The sequence below is a fragment of the Delphinapterus leucas genome, chromosome 16, assembly GCF_059928025.1.
Source record: "Delphinapterus leucas isolate spDelLeu-1000000601 "Yukka" chromosome 16, BTC_Dleu_Yukka2, whole genome shotgun sequence".
In the NCBI taxonomy this organism is placed as follows: Eukaryota; Metazoa; Chordata; class Mammalia; order Artiodactyla; family Monodontidae; genus Delphinapterus; species Delphinapterus leucas.
In genome coordinates, this window is record NC_143144.1 from 28,403,670 (window position 1) to 28,420,613 (window position 16,944).

Genomic DNA, 16,944 nt, shown 5'->3' on the forward strand with positions numbered 1-16,944 from the left:
AGTAATTTTTTCCCAGCATTTTGAAAATATTATTCCAGTGTCTTCTGCATTCAAATCTGCCATCAGTCTAATTGTTATTTTCCTCTAAATAATGATTTTTTTCTCACTGGGGCTTTTAAGATCTTATCTTTCTTGGGATTTTTTGGGCTCCCTGATTTTGAGGGCAGATTTCTTTTATCAGTCGTAGAAAATTCTTAGCCATTATCTCTTGGAATTTTCGCCTCTTCCTTCATTTTATTCTCACCCTTTGGAAGTGTAATTAGAAAAATATTGGACTTTCTCTATCCTCTGTATCTCTGAACAGTTTATATTTTCCATATGGTTATTTTTTCAGGTCTTCCAATTTGCTAATTCTCATGCACCTGGGTCTAATATGCCATTTAATTCAGACACTGAGTTTTTAATTTAAATGGCAGTATTTTTTACTTCTAGAATCGTATCTTTTTCAAAATCTTGTCAGTAGTGTAGTCTCTTGCTCTTTTATCATTCTTTTAAAAAAAAGATTGCTTTTTATTCTCTCTTTTTTTTTCTTATTTAATGAAAAACATCTTGGAGTGTAAGGAACTACAAGAGCTTAATACTAGGATGAAAGTAGAAAGGCACTTTTTTTTTTTTAGTAAACTTATTTATTTATTTTTGGCTGCATTGGGTCTTCATTGCCGCGCATGGGCTTTCTCTAGTTGCGGCAAGCGGGGGCTACTCTTCGTTGCGGTGTGTGGGCTTCTCATTCGGTGGCTTCTCTTGTTGCAGAGCACAGGCTCTAGGCGCACAGGCTTCAGTAGTTGTGGCACGCGGGCTCAATAGTTGTGGCTCGCAGGTTCTAGAGCGCAGGCTCAGTAGTTGTGGTGCACAGGCTTAGCTGCTCTGCGGCATGTGGGATCTTCCTGGACCAGGGCTCGAACCTGTGTTCCCTGCATTGGCAGGCGGATTCTTAACCACTGCACCACCAGGGAAGTCCCTAGAAAGGCACTTTTAAAATCTGATGAAATGCCAGGATAACATTACTGTCTTGAGATTGTAGAAGTTGCTGATTCTTTCATTTTTTAAAGTTTTTTATTGCAGTAAAATATATGTAACATAAAATTTACTGTATTAACTTTTTTTAAGTATACAGTTCTGTGGCATTAAGTATATTCACGTTTTTGTATAGCCATCACCACCATCTCAAGAACCTTGTATTTTCTCCATTTGAAACTCTGTACGCATTAAACCCTAACTCCCTATTTCTCCCTCGTTTGGGTCCTTGGCAACTGCTATTCCATTCTCCATCCCTATTAATTTGACTTCTCTAGGTACCTTATATAAGTAGAATCATACAGTATTGTTCTTTTGTGAGTGGCATGTTTCACTTAGCATAATGTCTTCAGATTTCATCCATGTTGTAGCATGTGTGAGAATTTCCTTCCTTTTTAAGGCTGAATAATATTCCATTGTATGTGTATATCACATTTTGCTTATCCATTCATCTGTTGATAGACACTTGGGTTGCTCCCAGCTTTTGGCTAAGGTGAGTAATGCTGCCATTTCATCATACTTTTAATGCCTCCTGAGGTCTGGACTCTGTCCCTGAAGGGATATAAGCTTCTGATGGACTCATGGAGGACTGTGAACCCAGCTTCTAATGCCAGGGAGCAAATGTGTAATCAAAGTCCAAAGGCCCTTTTGAAGAATAAGTTGGGAAGATAGGAGGGGGAGTTCATTCTGTCTTAGAGAGGCAGTGTTTGAAGTATGAGGGAGTTTGCCAGCCAGAGAAAAACTGGAAAGCCTTCTGAGCAGAGAGAATGAAATGATAGAAGGGTGTGAATGTACAGTAGGGAGTGGGGAAGCTTTAGTGATGACACTATTAAGGTAGATTGTGCTAGTTTGTAAAGGGACTTACATGCCATATTAATCACTAAACAAACAAACAAAACCTTCAGTTTTTGAATAGTGAAAAATTTATCTGGTTCAAAATTTAAAAGGTACAGCAAGGTATATAGTGAATAGTCTCCCTCCCACCCTTGAACTCCAGCCACCTGTTTTCCCTCCTCATAGGAAACTAATGGACAAAGGAAACCAAATGTCTTGGGTGTGTTTCTAGAGATAGTTATGCATATTTAGGCAATATATATTCCTCTTTTTTTTTTTTTTTTTTTTTTTTTGCGGTACGCAGGCCTCTCACTGTTGTGGCCTCTCCCGTTGCGGAGCACAGGCTCCGGATGCGCAGGCTCAGCGGCCGTGGCTCACGGGCCCAGCCGCTCCGCGGCATGTGGGATCCTCCCGGACCGGGGCACGAACCCGCGTCCCTTGCATCAGCAGGCGGACTGTCAACCACTGCGCCACCAGGGAAACCCTATTCCTCTTTTATACAAAAGATGACCTGTTATACTGTCGTGTTCCTTGATTTTTTTTCCCTTAACATATTTGGGAGAACATTTCTTATCAGTTTGTATAGAGCTTTCTCTTCTTTTTTATTTTATTTTATATTTATTTATTTTTAATTTTTGGCTGTGCTGCATGGCATGTGGGATCTTAGTTCCCTGACCAGGGATCAAACCTGAGTCCCCTGCAGTGGAAGTGCAGAGTTCTAACCACTGGACCACCAGGGAAGTCCCATCTTCTTTTATTAAAAATTGAAGTATAGTTGACATACAATATTATGTTATAGGTGTACAATAGAGTGATTCACAATTTTTAAAGGTTAGAGTCCATTTATAGTTATTATAAAATATTGGCTATATTCCCTGTGCTGTATTACAATATATCCTTGTAGCTTATTATATACAAGCTTTCTCTTCTTTTGATAGTTACATAATATAATCCATTGGTGGTTGTAACAATTTATTTAACTAGACCCTTGTGGAAGGACCTTACGTTACTTATGATATTTTATTAATTCAGACAGTGTGGCAATGAATGACATAGATATGTCATTTTATGCATGTGCAAGTACATTTATAAGATAATTTCTAGAAGGGGAACATTCTAAGCACTGGATGTCAGGCAATGGAGGGATTTTAAGCTGAGGTATAACGTGGATAGCTTTGGGTTTTGGTAAGATATCCCTGGTAGTGGCCAGGAGATAGATTGGCAAGTGAGACACAGGAGCTGGAGAACCATCCATCTAAGATGGTAAAGGTTGCCTCAAGCAGTGGGAAGAAGGCAGATAAAGAGGGGCCAAATTCTAGAGACAGCCTCTTTATTACTTAATTTACATTTGGAGTCATAGTATTCTCAATGTCAAAAATACATCAGTAAAACAAATTATTTTATTTATCCTCAATTATTTTATTTATACTATGTGGTTATTACTCCCATTTTACAGGTGGGGTAACTAAGGCTCATAGAGCCTTGAGCTAGTAAGTGGCAGGACCAGAGCTTAAGTATTTTAATTATACAAATGAGATCACTTTGAAATGCAGGACAGAAAACCTAGAGTCCTTATCAAATTTAAAAGAAGTCAACAACGATTTTATTGACACAAGTTATACCCATACCTTTTTGTTCTCATGTGGACGCAAGAAAAATCTTGGAAAAAGACAAAGAAAAGATCAAATTGAAATTGGGAGCTCAAAGGAAGGTCTGTAAGGGAAGGCTATACTTACCCTTGAACTCAGGTATGCCAGTGGTTTTTAATCGTTCCAATGTATATTCTGAGCTGGCATGGAAAGATATCCATGCTAAGATGTTATGCAAAAAACAGGAGGCGGATATGTTTAGAATGATCCCATTTTGTATTATTTTATATGTGAAAGAGCATATACTAAAATGTGGTGGGATTGAGTGGTGGGGTTTCAGGTTAAAATTTTTTGTTTTTCTTACCATAATTCATGTTTGTCTCCTAACAATAAACATGTACCACTTTTGAGGTAAAAAAATAAGTCCAGTGTTTTCCCACGTCTTTTTATTGTTATTATTTGCACTATTCTCACTGCCTGGAATTATTCTTCCTCTCATGTTAAAATGGGCCTAGTGTTGATGTCACTTTCTCTATGAAGCTCTGTCCAGGCTGCTTAGTTGAAATTAATGTCTCCTTTTGCTGTGTTTCCATGAGGCTTGACTATGTTTCCTATCAAACTCTACCATGAGTTAGAGCTACTATGTTCATGTCTGTTTGCACCCCTTCTTCCTCCAGCCCCACTCAGCTTCCAAATGTGAGTTCTAGAAAGCATGTAGTGCTTCCATCGAGTTGGATTACTCACACTTGATAGATACTTGAATGTTGAATTGGTTGTATTTGCAGCAGTGCAATTTTTTCCTCTGTCAGAACAAGGAAAGATAGATATAAATTCTGAGTCACAGTCAGCAGGGTGATTTTAAAATTCTCAAGGCAATGATATATCTAGGTACACTGGATGAATACTCTTTCCTAATTTGTGAAGGCTGCTGAAAATTCTCTGGAGTGAAAGGAGCCATAAATAAATAAACATCATCTCTAAAACTGCCATCTCTATTGCATCTCTAAAACCAAAACATGAAGGCTACATTTTACCTGATATATACCCAAGAACTCTTATCTTGGAACTGGAAATTCCAACGTAGGCTGTTTGTTTGAAAGCTTCCACAAAAAGGCAAATTCCTCAGTCTGCTGCAGTCATATACTCTACTGAAGGCTGAGGAATGGCAGTGCAAAAATCATCTTTTCGGGCTTCCCTGGTGGCGCAGTGGTTGAGAGTCCGCCTGCCGATGCAGGGGACACGGGTTCGTGCCCCGGTCCGGGAAGATCCCACATGCCGCGGAGCGGCTGGGCCCGTGGGCCATGGCCGCTGAGCCTGCGCGTCCGGAGCCTGTGCTCCGCAACGGGAGAGGCCACAACAGTGAAAGGCCCGCGTACTGCAAAAAAAAAAAAATCATATTTTCCCCCCTTCTTGTCTGGAAATTGACCTCTTTTATTACGTTCGTGAAATAAACTTTTTCCTCATCTTTTTTTCAAGTAGTATTTTGTTGATTCTTCCATATCTTTTTTTTTCTCCTTTCTCAAAGCTACCAGCCTAGATTAGGCTTTAATATTTTCAGTTCTTGATAGTTATCTACTAATCTCTCATTCCCATCCATTATTGCCACATAAAGCTTCTAATACAACTCTGATCTCAACATTTTCTTCCCAGAAATTGGCACCTCCTCCCATTGTTTTCTAAATTAAATTCCTTTTTCTAGCTCTTTTTAAAAATTGAATCTTGCTATAATATTGTTAAAATTTAAGGTATACAATATTTCTTTGATACATTTATGTATTGCAATATGATTGCTGTTGTGATATTTATCACATTGTATAATTATAGTACAATATTGTCTATCTTATTCTAGCTCTTGAGGGCTATCACACGCTAGCCCTTTCTGTTCTTATTTCTCTGTGGAGTGGAGAAACCAGCCTATAGCCTGTGGGCCAAATTTTGTACTGCCCAGGAGCTAAGAATAGTGTTTACATTTTCAAGTATTTGAAAAAAGTCAAGAGAAGAATAATGTTTTGCTGCACATGAAATTATATAAAATTAAATTTTTAATATCCATAAATAAAGTTGTATTGGAACACAGCCATGCCCATTCATTTACATATTTTCTGTGACTTTCACACTACAGTAGTGTTGAGAAGTTGTGGCAGAGACCATATGACCCACAAAGCCTAAAATATTTACTCTCTGGCCCTTTATGGAAAAAATTGCCAACCCTCAACCTAGAGTCATAGAGTTATAAAGTTGGAAATAAGATCTCAGAGATCTTCTGATCCAAGTCTCTCGTTTTAAAAATGAGAAAATGTATTCTCAGATGTAATCAACAGTATGTCTAAGGCAGGTACCTTTGGCAGTGGAAAAGCCAAAATCAGAATTCATTGCTGGTCCTACTCCACCATATTGCCCTTCCCATGAAGCCTGTACTAGCCCAGTAGGACTGCTGGCTCTTTCATGAACAAACTCCAGGTTGTCTCATCTCTGCCTCTATGTACATGTTGCATTTCCTTCCATCTAAGATGCCTTCTTCCCTCCAGAAATTTTATCTATGCCTTAAGGCTCAGCTCAAATACTGAAAACTGCCCTTATCTCAGCAACTGGTTGAGCTCTCTGTCCACATGCCCCCCCGTAGTGCTAAGTTCTATCTCCCCGTTAGCACTCACCAGAGTCATTTATGTAGTTCTGATGCTATTCCAGGCCATAAACTTCCCAACTGTGCATCTTTATGTCACCTGAGGAAGTATCACCTGCACATTGCCTTACACACAGAATTCTTAGGACATAATTTAAAGAATGAACCAATCTAAAAATGTAAGGATACCAGAGACACCTTCAAGATCTCTGGTTTACTTCTCTTCTATTAAAAAAGAAAGAGAAAGACTATAACACCACTGAGTAATATTTTTTGATGGGATCAGCTGTATAGAAGAATTCGTAGGGAGTTTACTTACACCATGTCCACCTAGCAATTGATGAAGTATATACACCCTGGAGAGAGAACTTGGATTTGTCCTAAGGAGGATTACCTAATTTTGTGATGATTATTTAAGCCTTTAGTATATTTGTTGATTGCTAGGCTTATAGAAACTACCTGCTAAGGTAGGAATTCACACAAATTCAACAATGAAATCCTTCCACATTCTCTGTCAATCTCCAGGGATTCTCTGCTGTTATACCTTCCATATAAACTCTCAGTTTGGGATGCTTTCCATCTATGAACTAAATATATACTTGTATTGTTCTGTGATGAACCATTAGGAGTGAACTTGATATTTAGTAAGAACTGAAGATAAAAGGAATGTAATTTAGTGTTTAGGTGCATTGCCACCATTGTCTTTACTTTCCTTAAAACAATAACAACAACAAAACAAAGCCACCCCCCCAAATAAAAAAATGATGAATGGACTCTTATTATGCTGTAATTCTCTCAGTTCTAATTCTGTTTCTTCCTTTTGCCCAACTGGGAGTAAGTTATCTAAGATGGTAGAGCCAGAACTTACTAAAGGTTTAGTTGTCTGTGGCAACTGTTGAACATCTAGGCTGCATCATTGATAGTTTGTATTAGGAAGCAAGTGAAACAAAAGGAAATCAACTTTTAATATTCCTGTAAAAGTCTTTCTGTTGGTTAGACAGAGGGTATGTCTAATTTGTTAATGTTATAGAAGAATGGTGATGAAATGCAATCTGCAAAAGGCACAAACATGACTAGTATTGCTGGGGATGGTTGATAGCTTTTTTCTGTCTGTACATCTTAGCCAGTTTGGTCTGGATGTGCTGTAGCTGTTCTCTTATTTCACTTTTAAGCATGTTTAGAATTAAGTCTGTGTTCAGCGCATATGTAGTCACACTAAATTATATTTGTAGTTGTTGAGAAGAAAAAGTAAAAACATTAAGAAGAAAAGCCTAAAGGTAAAACTTTGGGTATTTTCTAGGTACCGTAAAACAGGAGTTTTTCCTATGAGCATTATAATTGGCAGCCTTAACCATTTGACACATTGATATTACAAAATATTGAATTTCCAGTTCTGGCTGCTTGTAAGAAGTGTGTTTGTAGCTTGGGCTAAGAAATGGAGTAATTTTACTTATGGCCCTAATTTAATGGGTCAGAGTGTCTATTATAGCCTAGAGCCAAATTCAATTACTATACTGCAAAAGTGACTCTGAATAATCTCCAATTAACAAGCAGGATGGTTCCCAACAGTAGTAACAATACTTACTTTTGCCATTGGGTTACTATTTCAAGTTTTGACCACACCTATTAAAAAAAAAAAGCTTGCATTGTTAGTCCTGGTTCAATTTTGAAAGCTAATTGCAGCCAGGTTGACTAAGTTGATCATCTCTAAGCAAATAACAGTTAAGGAGCTTAAGCAGCTGAACCCCTAGTGAGCCTGACCCATGTTGTTGTGGAAACCTTCCAGCTTCTGGGAAGGAAAATCAAACAATTGGACATCAGTAGTTTAAACTGCATCTTGATGGTTTATATTTGCCCATTGTGAGCTTGAAGTTTTTATATTTGCCTGGTTGTGAGCTTGAAGTTTTCTTATCCTTCCTGCCATCTGAAAGTTCCAAAGAATTGTAAAATCATGCAGTATTACAGCAGAAAACTTTAGCCATCATTAAATTTGTTTTCCTCATTTTTGAAAAACAGTGTAATGGCTTAGGATTAGAGCATGGGTATGCTGAAGTCAACACCACTATCTGAGTGATTTTAGGCAAATCAATTAACCTCTCTGTGCCTCTGTTCTTCATCTGTAAAATGAGATAGTAGTGGTACCTCCCTCATAGAGTTGTTAAAAGGATTTAATGAGGTAATAAGGGGGCTCCTGACTTATAGCATGTGCCCAATTAAAAAAATTTTTTTTTCTTTTAAAGGATAAAATGGAAGTCACAAATGAGTACCGCAATGGCCGAGGGAAAGAAAACACGACTAATGTTTATTTAGCACTGTTATCTTTCAGGCCCTGGAAGATGCGTATGTATTAGGTGATTTACATGTGTATTACTATATCCCTTAGCCATGAGAGACATTTTACTTTTTCCATTTTACTGATAAGGAGACTGAAGCTTAAAGAGATTGTTGCTTGCCCCAGGACACAGAACTAGTAATAACAGAGCAAGGTAAGATTCATTCGAAAGCCCCAGTTCTTTTCCCACCACTCTATGTTACCTTCCAGGATGGGCCCTCCGTCTCAGTTTTCCAGACATAAAAATGGGCGATGTTTCAAAATTCATTGACAAATTAGTTTGGAGTTATTTTTCCATAGGGACAGTGTTACAAACGATATGTTATATACCCAGGCTTATCTGCAAAAGCTGCAATGTAATTGAAATCCTTCACATTTGTGAACTAAATCTGTTAAGAAAAAAATGCATTTGCTAAAAGAAAGTGCGTCTAGCTATTAAAGTAGAAAAACAAGAAAAATAGTGTATTTTAAGTTCTGTGGAATGTTTGAGAAAAGCAGATTTGGTTAGAGGGCAGTGAGGAAGATAACAGACTGTTTTGATGCTGATGGGGCCTCTGGGATACTTAAGGGACTAAACATTTATATAGCACAGAGACATCCTGCATTTGATAACACCTTAATAGTGTACAAACACATTCGTATGCATTGTTTCCTTATAATCATGTATGAGACAGGACAGATGGTAGAGTTGACCTAATTTCTCTTAGCAATATTTAGCTTTCTTTTTTTTTTTTTAAGTTTTTAATCCATGATTTTTGTTTAATGGCCTTTGGGAGCCCAGCTAGTCACCTTAATAGAGCCATAGAGGATTAGTTTATAGGTATGCTGAAGAAATAATGAAAAGAATGGAAGATCTTTCTGAGTTGATTGTGGGAGAAAGTGGGTGATGGGGAGAAGTTTCCTGTGCTGATGATTTGCTTGCTTGTTAAATTGGTGGCCACCCAGAGCACAGGTGTTTGTGGTTGTGTCTACAGAAGAATCCTGAGTTGAGAGAGAGAATAAAGTATTTGCAAATTGGAAGCCTGCCCACAGTATCTTCATAAATAGGGATCTGGTGAGCAGGGCTTCTCTGCTAACATTAATCTAGCCTTAATTGATACACTCAATCTCCTGTTGTGTTAGAAAAAGCAGCTGCTGCCAAGGCAGCTTAACACTAGTTGTAAGGAAAGTATGTTGCATCAAATGAGCTTGCTTGACATTAGAACTTGCCACCCATGTAGTTCACCTGCTCTTTAACCCATTTAATTGTGTTCTTATTGATGCACATTTAAGTTTTTGGCAGTTGGTCAAAATTTGAAGCTTTTAGGCACTGGTGGTGTCTCACTTTATAGATTGTTGCGTACCAAGAATATTGTTAGTACATTTTAGAAATTTAGCATATATTTTTCTGATTATGAAGGCATTGCATACTCAGTTTTTAAAAAATCTGGAAAGTTGGAGAAGGATTAAGAAGGAAATAAAAAATCATCTGAAGGTCTACTCTCCATGTTGTAATTCCTTCCAGTCTTTTTTTTTTTTTGATGTGGCTATATATTGGGGAGAGAGTGGGATGTTTCATTATTAGTGAAATAGCTGAGGCATAAGTAAAATTTTACATGACACTCATGATATTGCAGAGCTTGCCTCCTGTACTGTGCTAATTAAGAACGGAATCTTTTTGCTAAATCAGGTGGCACAAACTCAAATACCTGCAGGGTCAAATAGGTAATGAGTGAATCAGGTGGGTTATAGGGCACCAGGGAGTGGTAGGGACTGTGGTAAATTGAAAAATGCAGGCCCTGATTGAAGAAAACTGCTATCTTCATCTTATTGTTGCCATATGGAAACAGGGCCTAGTGTTACCAGATCTTCCTGATAGTCAATAAAATCTGGAAATCTCTATTTCTTTCAATGTGAAATTTCCCATTTAAAAAGAACACTGAGCAGGTCAAACAAAATAGGTCTGTGGGTTGCACTTGACCCATACACTCTCATTTTGTCATTCCTGACATAAATACTTCTCAGTCTTTCTCATAGTTCTCACAAGAGGAGTACTTTTAGAAAATATTTAGAGAGGAGCTGGATAAGGATTTTCTAAGAGTGGCTTTCCTGGCCTAGATCACCATTTCCCTAAGTATATCCTACAAATTCTAATTCCGCCATAGGTTAGTAGTTGTTAGAAAAGAATTCTTGGTCAAATGAATTTGGAAAATAATGGATTAAACAAAATTAAACTGATTTCTTGTCTGAAGGTTATCTTAGATCCTTAAATATACTAATATGCCTTGTAAATTCCTAAGAAGAGCATATAGCCCATAGACTCTACAGTTACAGTTATCTCCGTATCTCCACTTATTTCTCCCACTACCCCCTTTGCCTCTTGAGGAAGAGGTGGCTTTCTTTCTGGTAAAGGCTGATCTCTACCTACTCTTCACATTCTATCCCTGCCTCTTCAGAGACCTTGCTTCATAATCAGGGTCTTGTTTCCTGCCTCCCTTCTTTCACCCTATCAACATGCTTAATTTTCTCCTATTTAAACAAAATAATAGCCCTTTCCTTACACCATACACAAAAATTAACACCAAATAGATCATGGACCTAAATGTAAGAGCTAAAATTATAGAATTTTTAAAAAACAAAGGAATAAATCTTCGTGACCTTGGTTAGGCAAAACCTAAGATATTGTATCAAAAGCACAAGCAACAAAAGAAAAAAATAGATAAATTGAACTTCATCAAAATTAAAAACTTTTGTGTTGCAAAAGGCACTATCAAGAAAACAAAAAGACAACTCACAGACTGGGAGAAAGTATTTGCAAAAGACACATCACTTAATTAAAATATGAGTAAATGGTTTATTTATTTATTGGCTGCACTGCTTGGCTTGTGGGATCTTAGTTCCCCTCCCTTGGCAGTGAAAGCGCAGAGTCCTGACCACTGGACCTCCAGGGAATTCCCCTGAGTTAAGGGTTTAAATAGACATTTTTCCAAAGAAGATATACATATAGTCAATAAGCGCATATAAAGATATTCAACATGATTAGCCATTAGGAACATGCAAATCAAAACCACAGTGAGACACCACTGCACTAGAATCGTTATAGTAATAAGAAAGGCAGATAATAACAAGTATTGCCAAGGATGTGGAGAAATTTGAACCCTCGTACATTGCCTGTGGGAATGTTAAATGGTACAGCCTCTTTGGAAAACAGTCTAGCTATTTGTCAAGTGGTTAAACATAGAGTTACCATATGATCTAGCAATTCTACATCTAGGTATATGCTCAAGAGAAATGAAAACATATGTCTACACAAAAACATTTACACTTATGTTCATAGTAGCATTATTCAAAATAGCTAAAAAGTGGAAATAATCCAGATGTCCATCAGCTGATGAATGATAAACAAAATGTAGCATAACCATACAATGGCATATTATTTGGCAGTAAAAGGCAATGAAGTACTGATGCATGCTACAACATGAAAGAAACCATTAAAGACCACATATTGTATGATTTCATTTACATCAAATATCTAGAATAGACAAATCTATAGAGATAAAGTAGATTAGTGGTTGCCTAAGGCTGGATGGAGGTGGGGAAAGGCTGGGGATAAATGAAGGGGGTGGCTGCTAATGAGTTTCTTTTTGGGGTGATGAAAGAGTTCAAAAATTGATTGTGGTGATGGTTGTATAACTCTGTGAATGTACTAGAAACCTCTCTAGCAGTTGACACTGTTTTTCACTTTCTTGAAACTCTATTCCTTTGGCTTTCATGACACACAGTTCTACCATTCCCCCTGCCCCGCTCAGACATTCCCTTCTCGGCTCTTTTCATCCGCTGGTTCTTCCACCAGCCGCAATCTATTCTTCAGCCCAGGCAAGTAAACGGAGGAACCGTCTCTATGATTCCTCCTCTAACATTTCCTTATCTCCATCTGAACATCCCATACCTTCTGATTAGTTTCTTTCTCAGAGCTGGCTTTCTTCCTCCATTGCATGTATTACCAAGTCACTTGCGTCAGGAGTCTGGGTGTCTCCATTACCCTCTATGTGGACTGAGTGTCATGTAAATGGATTTCTTACATCTACCCTCATATCCATCCATACTGCTGCTGCTTTAGTTCATCTTTCACTAAGACTCTAAGCTCCATGAAGTCAGGGGCCATGTGTATTTTTTTCATCACTGTCTTAATACTTAGCACTGGTGTGTTATATAAATATTTGATTGAATAAATGAACTAACAAGTGAACTTGTATTCCTAGTTTTCTTCCCTCTGTTTCATTCTTGCTGCTGAGTTTATCTTGTTGAAATGTAAACCTAAGAATGTCTTTTGCTTAGAACCATGAAATAATTTCCCACTGCTTAGAGAGTAAAGTCTAAGCACGCTGCACACAGGGCCCTCCCTGATGTGGCATCTTTCTGCTTCTTCAACTTCCTATTCTCTATACCTCTTCTCCACCCAATACCCTGTGTTCCAGCCAGGTGGGTTTGTGTTCCCTGAACTGGCCATACTTTCACATATGCTTCTCCACTATTGGAAACCTCTCGTTTTTTCCCCAAGTCCCATTATTCCTGGAGAACTCTTATCAGCCTTCCTAGAGTTTCTTTTCCCCTGTGAAACTTGGATATAACTCTTGTTAGAGCATTACCCTGTGTTACAATGATTTATTTAAGCATTTGTCCTGTCTGTGACGGGCGAGGCCTGAGTCTCACTTATTTTTTGTATTCCCATCACACACAGTTTTGTACATAGTGCCTGCCACATGGGAAGTTCTCAATAAGTGTTTGATTAAATGAATGAGTGAGTTGGAAATCAGAATAGCTTAGAGAGTCCTGGTTTTTCTGGTATATATGGCTTTTTTAAACACTTGGCTCTGGTGTGTCCTCTGTGAATGATACAAAAGGTACCAGTGAGGGGGTGGATAGATCACAAGTCCATCACCAAGCACTGCAGGAAAACAACCAAAAGTGTTGCTGATGTTGGGTCACATACATTATTATTTTCCTTGTATGACCCACATGTGGTACTGGACACAGCTGTCTATCAGAATGGCTGTTCAGTATAATAGATTGATACTTATGCCATAAGAAACACTGATTTGAGCCAAACTAATAGGCAGATGGATGCACACTCCCTTGTCTGGTCATAATCAGTTGGTCGGTCAGTTGATCTCATAGCTTGGCTTGGCCTACTGTAATTTTAAGTTAGGCTTACATTTTCATCATTTGTATCTTCTTGTCTAAATACATTAGCAACTTCTGTTGATTACCATCTCCCTGCCACCTTTTTAACATAATGTTCTATAGTTACCACTTATACTCTACAAATCGCTAACACAAGTCCTCCCTGCTGTGTTTTGTCTTCCTGTTTTCTTATACGTGGTCTAGCTAAGGGAGACACCTACATTAACATATTTTTTAGTCTGGGTAGTGACTTGAACCAGCCAAGCTTTTTTTTTTTTTTGCTGGAAAGAAACCAAGTCTCTACTGAACTACTGAACCAAATCGAGTAGATTGTGATAAAAGGAGTAATAACAACAGCAGAAGACAAAAGGCCTCTCACATAGAATTTTGAACTAAAGTCATGTAGTGAACAAAAGATATTTAAATTAACTACAGAACAAAGTAAGAGCTCTTCAAAAGAAACATCTTCCTGCAAAGCCCCCTAAAAATGCCCCCAGGCCTTTTACTCATTCACTACCATTATTTCAGTTGTATGTCTAAGGATGCTTTATTTCTTATCTCATTCTCTTCCCACCACCTAGCGGACACATAGTTGGCACTTACTGCCTGTTTATTGAATTGAATGGAATTGGGCCTCAGGAGTTAGATGCAATTCTCTGAAGAAGAAAATAGAAGATATAATTTTAGCAGTGAATAGAACCAACAAATCTGAGTTTCAGCAATGGAATAAAGTTTGGAAGCAATAAAATGTATTTACTGTAAAGTTAGATTACTTTGAAAGGGTTGTTGTTAAATGCTGGACTGGAAAAGCTGCTGAGAACTTAAGACTATAACTAAGACCTATTTGTCATTCTTTTCTCTGCGTTTTTTTTTTTTTTTAAGCCCTTTAACATATAGGTCTTTTTTTCAGAGGGAATAAGACTTATTTTAAGGTTAAAAAAATCAGGCATCAACTTTAGTTTAATCTCATACTCATAAAACATACAGATAAAATGTGTAGGAAGTGAGAGCTTTTAAATTTTGTATTTATTAATCGTTTTATACCTTGTTCTTCAAAAGAATTTGAGGTAGAAAATGAGGACTTAAGGTAGAAAATATAAATTTAAAAGTAAGTTTTCTTCATCAGAGAGCTAAAAGGGAGTTTGGCCAACACACAGTAGACGAGTAAGAAGACCTGCAATGAGATCATGTAGTATAGAAGAAATAAATGAGTAATCAAATGATTTATTTGAGGTTACATAGCTGTTTATTAGCTAAGCTGGAACTAGAAATCAAGTCACCAAATTCCCATACATGTGCTCTTAACATGTATGTAGCAAAAACATTTGGCTTAACTAGCCAAGAATTTTGATGACCTGGTGCTGCACAGGTTCGAGAAGCATTTGTCAAGTTGATCACTTCCCGCTTGTTTGCAAAGTTGTGGCCTGTACTAGGAAATCATATGCTTCCCCATACTAAGGTTGACCTCCAGGAATAATGTTTTTCCACAAGCCGTGAAGATTCCTGCTAGTTAACAAAGAGCATTTTGTGAATCCCTTTCTGAATTGCTCTACTCTTTTTATTTGGAAAAGATGGCTGCTGTGGAAACTTTTTGTTTTGATAGTGTGGGGAGAGCTAAGGAAAGCGCATTTCCTGTCATCTCCTGGTCCAGCTCTCCTCAATAGGTTTTGCCAGCTAGAAGATGCCTTTCTGGTCCTGCATATCCTTAGAAACTGGCTTCTTTGGAAGTTCTTGACTTGATACTTGATACAGCGATAGAACACTGAATTGAAAAGATCTAGATCTAGAACAAAGGATGACAGCCTTTGAATAAATGGGCAGGTTAAGTTACATAATCCTCTCTGCCTTCCCTTGGCACACAAAGCCCTTCCCAGGCTGACTCCAGCTTTCCTTTCTAGCCTCATTTCCTTTGCTGAAGGCACACCAGCCTGTTTTTCTTGTCTAGTCAACCGTGTGCTCAAACACATTTGAGGCTTGGACTGTGCTCTTCTTTTTGCTTGGGCTGTCTGATCCCTCTCTCCTCCATGTGGCAACTGCTGTCTCTCTAGGCCCAGCTCCCTTCTTCTCTGAAGACACCACATAGCAAAGGTAAAAATCAAGGTTAATCTAGCAGCCATGTGAAGAGTGAATTAGAAGAAGGAAGTTTGGAGGCAGGAAGACCAGTTTTAGGAGACAGTGCAAGTCCCATAGACCTGAGCTGTCCAGTAGTGTAGCACGTGTGGAATTTAAATTCAAATTAAATGAAAGAAGACAACCTGAAAAGGCTATATATTGTATGATTCTAACTATATGACGTTCAGGAAAAGGTAAAACTATGGAGACAGTAAAAAGATCAGTGGTTTTCAGAGGTTTGGGGTGGAGGGATGAATAGGCAGAGCACAGGATTTTTAGGGCAAAACCCTGTGTCATACCATGATCATGGATACCTGTCATTATACATGTGTCCAAACCCATAGAATGTGCAACACCAAGAGTGGAATGTAATGTAAACTATGAATTTGGGAGTGATTATGATGTGTCAATGGTAGGTTCATCAGTTGTAACAAATGTACCACTCTGGTGGGGGGCATTGATAATGGGGGAGGCTATTGGTATGGGGTCAGGGAGTATATGGGAAATCTCTGTATCTTCTCAATTTTGCTGTAAACCTAAAATGGCTGTTTAAAAAATAGTGTTAATAAAAAAGATTAAAATTAATTAAAATTACATAAAAGTAATAATTCAGTTCTTCAGTTGCACTAGCCATATTTCAAGTGCTTAGTAGCCACAAGTGGCTAATGGCTACTGTATTGGATAGCACAAATTAAATAGAACATTTCCATCATAACAGAAAGTTCTGTTGGACAGCATTGCCAAAAATCAATTCTCCAGGTAAAAATGGCATTCATTCTACATAGTCACGTTTTATGTGTTATGCCTTAAAAACAGGACCATTCATTGTGTGTAACCTAATTATAGGCTGAGTGTATTGAAGATCAAAGTGACTGTGGATACTATCGCTGCAGTTATGAATGCAGCTTAGAATAATAAATCAGATTTAGTTCACATCACTTAAATACTTAAAAATAGTTTTAAAATAAGTAGCCCTTGGGCTTCCCTGGTGGCGCAGTGGTTGAGAGTCCGCCTGCCGATGCAGGGGACACGGGTTCGTGCCCCGGTCCGGGAAGATCCCACATGCCGCGGAGCGGCTGGGCCCGTGAGCCATGGCCGCTGAGCCTGCGCATCTGGAGCCTGTGCTCTGCGACGGGAGAGGCCACAACAGTGAGAGGCCCGCGTACCGCAAAAAAAAAAAAAAAAAAAAAAAGTAGCCCTTGAGTATGTTTTTATTTTCTATTTCTGTTTCCTCACCAACCCCCTACCTTTACAAAAGAGACCTAAAATAGTTAAAT

The 16,944-nt window shown here is 38.2% G+C and overlaps 1 protein-coding gene across 9 annotated transcripts in view; it reads left to right on the forward strand.

The window, feature by feature from the left end:
• VCL (vinculin) overlaps positions 1 to 16,944 on the forward strand; it is a 98,556-nt gene that overhangs the window by 12,246 nt on the left and 69,366 nt on the right. The window contains exon 1 of one of the 9 annotated variants that reach the window (XM_089897725.1): positions 2,147 to 8,546. The exons of 5 other annotated variants lie outside the window; for them this stretch is intronic. The gene's annotated coding sequence lies outside the window, so the exon portion shown is untranslated. 3 more of the 9 variants (XM_089897729.1, XM_089897724.1, XM_089897727.1) reach the window with 3 other exon arrangements.